Source organism: Aptenodytes forsteri, unplaced genomic scaffold (assembly GCF_000699145.1).
Source record: "Aptenodytes forsteri isolate BGI_AS27 unplaced genomic scaffold, ASM69914v1 Scaffold182, whole genome shotgun sequence".
Taxonomy (NCBI): Eukaryota; Metazoa; Chordata; class Aves; order Sphenisciformes; family Spheniscidae; genus Aptenodytes; species Aptenodytes forsteri.
The window spans coordinates 81,931-90,424 of record NW_008795932.1 but is presented as its reverse complement, the minus strand read 5'-3'; positions in this window follow the sequence as shown (position 1 = coordinate 90,424).

Genomic DNA, 8,494 nt, shown 5'->3' with positions numbered 1-8,494 from the left:
GGGCACACTGCCGGCTCATGTTCAGCCGGCAGTTTGTTTAATTGTTTTAATACACATCAGACCTTTTTGAACATAATAACAGGACAGATTGACATGCGCATATGCCTCCCTCACTCTCTAGTATATGGACCTACCAGCATCATCAAGGGAGGGCTGCTAAGTAGCAAGCCAGTGGGGACAGGACCACGTGTGCCCTGTTCTAAGACTACCTCATCCATTGCATCTCTAGCAAAAAGAACAACCCATGCCAGGATGAACTGCGTGAGAAAATACAAGTGAAAGTTAATCCATTATAACAGAGTTTGGGAGCACAACAGCGGAGATCCTGCCACAGACAGGAGGGCCCACTGGCTAACAATAGCCTTCAAATGTGTCTTCGTACAAAAAGAAGGTTCTTTTATCTGCCTCCTGCCAGGTAGGCCAGTGAGCAGAAATTTAGCAGCACTTCTTCTAAAGATGTTCAACAGAAGCCTCACTGCAGAGACTTAGATGAAAGCAATACCACTTTCTCAATGCTGGAAAGTCCAATTTGGTGGCAGTCACTTTGCAGCCTCTCCAAAGCAAGTCAATGGTCTCATCACCATTCCTGGGAGGCCTTGATGGTTAAAGCCACCAATGACACTGGCGGTGCTGCTAATATTATCTGGAGAGATGCCAAGTGCTAAATCCTTTCTGTGTCTCAGAGGTTTTAGTACCTGACTTTGGGAGGCAGCATGGAGCCTTGCATGACTTTTTGTGAGACACTTAATCACCTCATGAGTTTGTTGAGCTTTGACAATGTTTTCTTCCTCACGGAGGAAATATGTGCACTTATATGTATATACAGGCATTTTTGTCTGTCTTATGTAAATTAGCAGTTCAAATTCAGGATGTGAAATGGGGAGGAAGTGAATGAGAATGTGAAATAAATCCTCTTGAAGGACACACCCTTCATACATTGAACCAGAATCTGGAGCAATATTTTTCTCTCAACCTTGGAAAATGTACTTCCTCCCCATTTTTCTCTTTTCCCTCCTTTCCATATAGCATTTCTCCTAACCCATTAATTCACCCTACTCTGTGTCAGTGGCAAGGAGACTGGGGTGACTTTAGGTGCTCCCACTGTGCACAGGAACAGTTTCAGGGTACCCCGTTTTGCAGGCTGCGAACAGCAGCAGTCATGGGGGCTGCACAACCGTGGGTGCAACACAGCTGATCTCTTGGGACATGGTGCTGCAGAGAAAGGCATCAGGAGGCTCTTCCCTACTCCTCCCATGTGCTGGGTGTAGGATCTTACCACAGCTCCCCATTAAAATCAATACTGCATCTACACACCAAAGCATGAGGCTTTTTGTGGGCACAAACTTAAAGCTGGGTTTGCCAAATTAATAAAGACAAAAATAACTTTTGATTCTTCTTGTTCTATATTCCCTTCTGATTAAGCCTGGGAAAGTTCCTAGATGCCTCTTAGAAAGCAATGCTTAAATTTATTTAGCATGGGAACTTATAGTCTTAACTAACCTCATAGCTATGCCTCTCATTACAGCTGTCCTTCTGATGTCCCAGCTTAGATCCCCTCATGTTTTGTCTTCTTCTGAGATACTGAAGAAGAGGGAAGAGCTGAATAATTTATTCTGGTAAATGAATTCACTTTTAAATAAGCAGATATACGATGAGATTTAAGATGTCAAAATTTCATCTTAGTGACTGCAGACAGGAGTGAGAAGAAAAACACATTGTAAGATGTATCAAAGTTGTCTGGCTGGTGGACTTCACTATATATCATCTACATAGCCACGGCTTTGGTTTTTCTAGATAGCAATACTTTTCTCTGCAGTTCTTCCCTGAAGCTCTCACATTAATCTACCTGGATTTTTAGTCATTAAACATGAAATTTTATTATATTAAATTTTACAGGTTACAGAATTTTATTTTTTCTTGTTCTTTACCTTGTCTTACCTGACTGGAGAAATATAAAACGATTCAAGAGAAAATGCTTATGTCTTAGTATTTGAAGGAAATATATAAACAAGAAGGCATACCTAGAGGTTATCATTGGGCTTGAAAAGTATTTTTCTTCTGAATTTGTGGATGGAAAAAAAAAAAATCAAGATCTGTTAACAACAGCAAAAAAGACACTGGGGTTTTGCCAAAAAGAAAAAAATTAAGTTAATAGGTGCAGGAGGATAAATATCTATGCTTTGATGTTTTCAAAAACAAATGGAGGGAATTGGAAAGTTAACCAACTTTATTTCCATTTAAAATTTCAAAGTTAGAAATGAAAGAAATGAAAATTAAACTGAAGAATTTAGCTTGACTTCAGGTCTTACATTTATTTTGTAGTCTTCTAATAGCTTTTTTTAAAAAAAACCTTTGTTTTGGCTTGATCTTATTTTTTTTCTGTTTGTTTATTTAGATCTATTTGACACTAAAAATGCCCAGGATTTGCCTAAATGTTGGAATAAAAATTGATAAGAATAAAAGACTATTAAACAATGGGATCAGTAGGATCCCATGCCAGGAAAAACCTTTTCTAGTGAGCTGGAGTAAACTAAGGAATTAGATTATGAAAAAAATACTTTTCTTCTTAGCTTTCATCACCACAATGTGTCTGGGGGACAGATTCCGACAGGTGCTAAAAACCCACCGTAATTTCAGCCATTTAAAACCAGACCACATACAGACACGATTACCCGTTATATACTGAAGTTCAAAAACATGATACAATTCTAGTGATAGTAGCGGGCATTTTCTTGGGATCGGTCCTCCAAATTGACCTGTGAATGATCCCCAGTTTTAAATTCACTGCACCACAACATTTTTTAGCTATAATCTCTGTTACTTATTTCTGCACTCACTGGAATTGCTGAGATAGATGTATTTTTTCCTGTGCATGAGTGTAATTCTGTAGTTTGATGTGTCAGCTCCAATGTTATCAGGAATCGTTTAAATAAGTATTTGCTAGAGAACTCCTCTTGACACCTCCCAAGCTACTCCAGATGTCCTACAAACTATCTTCACTACATAATTAAAAAAGCTGACACCTTTTCTCTACAGCATCCTGCTTTAGACATTCGTGTACTATTTTCATAACTCAGTCTTCCCTATCCCAGTGAAATCTCCATGAGTTTTGCCATTTATTTCCATGGTCACAGGACCTGGCCTGGAGGCCTGACCATGCAGATCTTGTTCCGGGTGACATCTGATCCGTGCTCTAACACTGCAACAAGTTATGGTGCCCTAAAATTAAGGCATTTCTGGGAAGTCCTCACTAATGTCATTTCCAAAGTGTCCCTCCTCTAAGCCTTAGGTCCTTAAACACAGCATCTGTCACAGCCGGCTCCGCTAAATACACAGCAGAAACAGTTTCAGGTCAAGGTCTGGGGCTGGAGAGCAATATGATTCCTAAGTGCTTTAAAGCTTCACTATGCCCTGAACATTTCATGGCAGGTTGTACACTGCATGTTGTCCTCTGAGATAAACCCAAACTGTTAGGCATTTTGTTTTTAATTTCCAGATAACAGTGTTTGGGTTTTTTTCCCTCTTCTTTACATATGAGGTAATCCAGGATAGGTAATAGCAATGAAACCATCTTTTAACTGCTTCATGGGTAGCCCTCAGCTTAGACATGAATGACATCAGGTAGAGGTGAGAGGCTCATCTCTCACCCATAGGTGCTCCAAACTCTAGTTTTTTCCAAGAGGCTAGCAAAATGCTGATCAGCTGATGACAACTATGATGGTGGCATTAAGTGTTTGGAGGAAGATTTTCGAAGGTACAAAAGCACAGCCTCCTCCTTATTGAAAGCCAATGGGATATAGCATTTCATACCTGCTTTGGACCTTTGAAGGGCTCTTCTTTCTCCATTAAAACAATTGTCTTCCTGCTGACTCGCTCTGTGCAGATCTCTTACCCAAATAAGTGCCAAAACTCAGCAGAAATCCACACGGGTAGACAAGTTCATGTTTATGCATCTGCCAAAATAACTGGGACTCCAGTTGTTATCTTGAGACCACCAGCATAAGTCAAACAGCATCTAGGCAAATGCATCAATTAAAGTCTGAGAAGGAAAAAGACTGTGCGAGCCCTCCTGAACACCAAAGCCTTTTGGGCTGCAATATCCTTCCAGATTTCCATTCCCTCTGTTCCCACCTAAGGTATTTCTGAATTTTAGCTTGCTTTGCAGGTAGCACAACAGTGATAACCGATGATGGAGAGCTACAAAGTTATGTGAAGAGAGCACCTGCAAAAACTGTAATCCTGGAGAAATAAGAGTTCCCCTATACCACTTAGCAAACTCCAGGAATTTACGTTTTTTGGTGGTTTTTTTTTTTTTCTTCCAATGCATAAAGAAGATGCACAGTGTGCTATCCTGTATTGGGCATTCATTGGTTTGTACTCTTCCCCAAATTCTTAAACAGTGTGCTTAAAGTGAGAAAGGTATTGCATGAGTGGAGTGCTGGCATTTTTCCCAGCAAGGATCTGAGTACTGGCATTTTTCCTGAACTAAGAGGCACATTTCTATTTTGTCCCTTTCTGCTTCACTTGAAGAAGGATAAATTATGTACAGCAATAAAAGGAATCAAGAAACCAGCTAATCCTGCAGTCAATTCTACTTCGGAGTCCTGCTATTTCACTCAAACATGTGCTACAGCGTTCAAGCCACTCTCTCACTTTCATGGTTGTCTCTGCATAACACATGTATATGTTATTGACCAGGTGGTGAGTATGGAGAGCAGCTGTGCCCAGGCCTGAATCTGAGTAAGCAGCTTCATTATCAAAAGGTTTTGCACGGGAATCGTTTCACCTTTGTGATCAGCATTGTTGCCTTTCTTTATATTTTGTTTCACGTTGCTATAACTGTCAGAGGCAGAGCAATTAGACTGGCATGCAGCTTTCTGTATGAATGCATATTGTAAATTTACAGGCTAGCTTAATGATGTTTTCTGGTTTGTTCTCAAGTTGTTTTCTAATAATTCCTATCATTATATTTGCCCTTTTGGCTGCCACTGAGCGCTGAGCTGGTGTTTTCAGGTGATGACTGTACAATCCCTTTCCTAGGCAGGAATAGCTAATTCAAATTCTGACAATAAGTACATGTGGTTTCCATAGTTTTCGCCTATGCACCTGGATTTATCTTTGTCAACAGAGAATTTTATTCTTTTGTGCAGTCATTGAGATCCTTTGAAGACTCTTTAGTTCTAAATAACCTGAATAATTCTCTGTCAGCAATAATTCTACCAGATCATTACCTCACCCCCTGCAAGAGTATTATGCACAGCACAGCTAAGGCTCCTGCTCATAACTTCCCTCATCGTGAAAATTAATCACCTTGTTTCTGATCTCTTTTGTTTCTGATCTTTTTCTCATTATTAGTTATCAACCTTCTCTCTTATACTGTGACAACTTCATTAACATGGGTGTGAAAGCATTTCTTTGGTGCACGGCACTATAGGAATCAAAATACCCTGTGCTGACCACTTGTTCTTGCCTGTGTATTTTGGGCCCTGATTCTCTGGATCTGACCCTCTGCTCAATTTCTTAAAAGCCCCTTTTCGCTGTGCTTTACTTATCCAGCGCTGCTGAGGATCCCTTTGAGATGATATCCTGCTGGATTGTCATTTAAAGTTTGTAACACTGAAATTATGCCGGCCAGGCTGAGAAAGACTCGCAGAAGGAGAACAGAGAGAGACAGAATAAGAGCAATGCACAGGGTATGACAAAACCCCAGATAATGAATAGCGTATGGAATTGCAAACTTGTGTTGAAATAAAAACAGATAAATAGGCAAGGATGCATTTTCAGTAAAGCTCCAAGGATATGATCTCCAGTTCTGTAGGCCATTCTGCTTACGCTTGCATCCAGTCGCAGCTATCTAAAAAATACATTGTTTTGCTCATCTTGCCTTAAAGCATTTGACAGTTTTTATAACATCAAGCTATTTGTCTAGTCTATTTGTTCGCTGGGCAGGAGCCTCTTCTGAAGTCTAACAAACTGAATTACGGGGACTGACTGGGTCAATGAGATATCCCCATTGCCTCAGTGCTATAAATGATAAAATAACAAGAATTTCATTAGGGCAGCATGGTAATCCATGTCGGACTCATCCTTTAAAAGGGAAGTCACTGAGAATTAAGATCTGCACTGCTCCATTCCTAACAACATATGCTTTCACTTCCAAAATATTTTAACTTGAATTTTCATGAGTACAGGGCTACTATTTACTGCTGAAGGTATAGTATGGTAAATAAAGGGTACAAAAAATGTATATTGTTATCTCCCTGGTTATTCAAAATTTGGACATTAATGTGTCTTGATGTTTCCTAGTGTATGAAGTTTTGTCTGACTAAAAATAAAGGTTATCATCATTTTCAGAGGCAATCATTAACTTCAGAGGAATTGTGCTCAGGCTTTCTGATGAGGCTTTTTCTTCTTGCCCTAGCATGAATAAATCTGTCTGTATAAGGCACGTATAAGAATAACTGCAAACTTGAATAGGACTTCTGAACTCTATTTGAGAACAAACACATGATAATTACCGGCATCTTCAGCTCTTTGCTTTTTTAATATATTTACTGGATCCATGGGACTGTTGTGGAAATGCAGAAGTACATGATCAATCTTCCAAATCTGTCGTGTTTGCAGTTGTGTTCAGTTATTATTTGAAAACATGAAAATTATATGATTTTTACCTTGGGATCAACAATAATCAGACAAAGGCGGTATGAAAGTAATTATATATGAAGTTATTTGGAAGTCTGAAGTTGAGTAATTATAATGCCTCGAAATTAATATTTTTGGTATAGGTCTAAATAAAGGACTAGAAGTCATCTTCTGTGTGCCATTAGAATCACAGAATCATAGAACAGCCCAGGTTCGGAGGAACCTCAGAAGATCAACTCATCCAGACTGTTCTTGGAAAGGGGGCCTAGGTGAGATCATCTAGCACTCTGTCCAGTTGCAGCTTGAAAACCTACAACGATGGGGACTACCATATCCCTGGGGAGGTTGTTCCACTGATTGATTGTTCTCACTGTAAAAAAAGTTCTTTCTGATATCAAGATGAAACCTCAGCTGGTGCAACTTGTACCCTTTGCCCCTTGTCTTCTCCATGTGACTCCTTGTAAACAGAGAGCCTCCGTCCTCTTTGCAGCTGCCTTTTAAGTACTGGAATACTGTGAAGAGATCCCCGCCGAGCCTTCTCTTCTCCAGGAAGAGAAGACCTAGTTCCTTCAGTCTTACCTTGTTGTTTTCCTCATTGTTATTTTTTCCACTTTTATTAGGGTACTAATAAAAGTAATTTTATTAGTATTAGGGTACTAATAAAAGTAAGCCTATATTTGATATTATGCTGCTCCTAGTGGTACCTCTGTAAATCTCCCGTCACCATTGTAGGGTTATAAATGCAGTCTGTCTTACTCTTTTTTAGCCTGACATGACCACAGCATCCACCCTGATCCTGAAAAGCTGCTGTTAATTCACTTCCACAATTTCACACACCAGTTGTATCCCTTCCTCACCTTACAGGACTAGCTTACAATGAAACTCTCCGTCCATACATCTCCAGCCCCCCATACTAAGCGAGATGTGAAATTAAGGACACTTTGGGGAGGGTTTGTTCAGCTTGTACACTCTGCAACCCCATCTTTTTGCATGGGATGTTAAATTTATGCTAATTAAAACTGAAAAATTGCCTCTTCTGCAATTGAGTGTTTGCAGGACCATTTTCCTACTGTTTTCTTTTTTTTTTTTGAGTCAGAGAGTACTAATTTTTACTAAGGGGAGAGGTAGAAGTCTTGCTGAAAGGGCCCCATCAAGGGTAGTATGGGTGTTTCTCTAATTCCTTAGTGAACCGACCTAGCTGAATGCCATTACATCATCGTACTCTTACCCCATCAAACTGGAATCAATATTACTTAGGACAACATTTCATTAGAATTTTATGCTGCTAATTATAATATATACTGCAGCTATTGGACTGCCTGTTCTTTGCTTGTCGATTCAAGTGCCCTTGCCAAGGTAACCTGTAAACTTCATTATATAGGATTTATTATATCATTTCCTTTGTGAATATAAGGTGATTATCACCTTCATTACTAGTCATAGATGTATGCACTATTGTATTTTAAGTGTATTAGTGCCTTCCACGTGGCACATGGTAATTTACAATTACAATTGCTTCCCCTTAATCGTTATACTACAGTCTATTAGCAAATTGCATTTCCTAAGGCCTAGAAACGTTTTTGGTTTTTTGAAATCATCCTTGAAACACAAGTTTTTTTTTTTTCTTAATGGTTGATTGCTGTGTCACTTTTACACCAACCCCTAAATGGTTTTTCTTAGCCTGCTATCACCCTTGAAACCAGTATGCTGAAGGTACTAACCCAGCAATGCCCACATTCTTATAGCATCATAGAATCATTAAGGTTGGAAAAGACCTCTAAGATCATCGAGTCCAACCGTCAACCCAACACCACCATGCCCACTAAACCATGTCCCTAAGTGCCTCATCTAC